Source organism: Cystoisospora suis, assembly GCF_002600585.1.
Source record: "Cystoisospora suis strain Wien I chromosome Unknown contig_2195, whole genome shotgun sequence".
NCBI lineage: Eukaryota > Apicomplexa > Conoidasida > Eucoccidiorida > Sarcocystidae > Cystoisospora > Cystoisospora suis.
Window position 1 is genome coordinate 403 of NW_027154994.1, and position 432 is coordinate 834.

Here is a 432-nt window from a genome sequence, read left to right on the forward strand (position 1 = left end):
TACTACCGACAACAATTCTTTGTCCCTCACTGGGTACGACCGTTCCTGCCTAGTTAACGCCCGCGACAGAAACGCTATCGGCCTCTCCTTCCCGTTGTATTCTTGCGACAACACTGCGCCCACAGCAATATCAGACGCGTCGGTATACAAGATAAACACCTTTTCAAAGTCAGGTAGGGCTAGAACACGTGGACTACACAAACACTCTCTAAGTCTGTGCACCGCTTGCTGCTCATCTCTCCCCCATCTGAATGGTTCATCCTTTCGTAACAATCGCGTGAGAGGTAAAGCAATAGATGCGAAATTCGGCACAAACATTCTATAATATGATGCAAGACCATAAAACCGTTTTACCTCGTGTTTGTCCGCTAAAGGAGTTTTCCACTTCACTAGCGCTTCGATTTTCTTATAGTCTGGGGACAGGCCATCGCT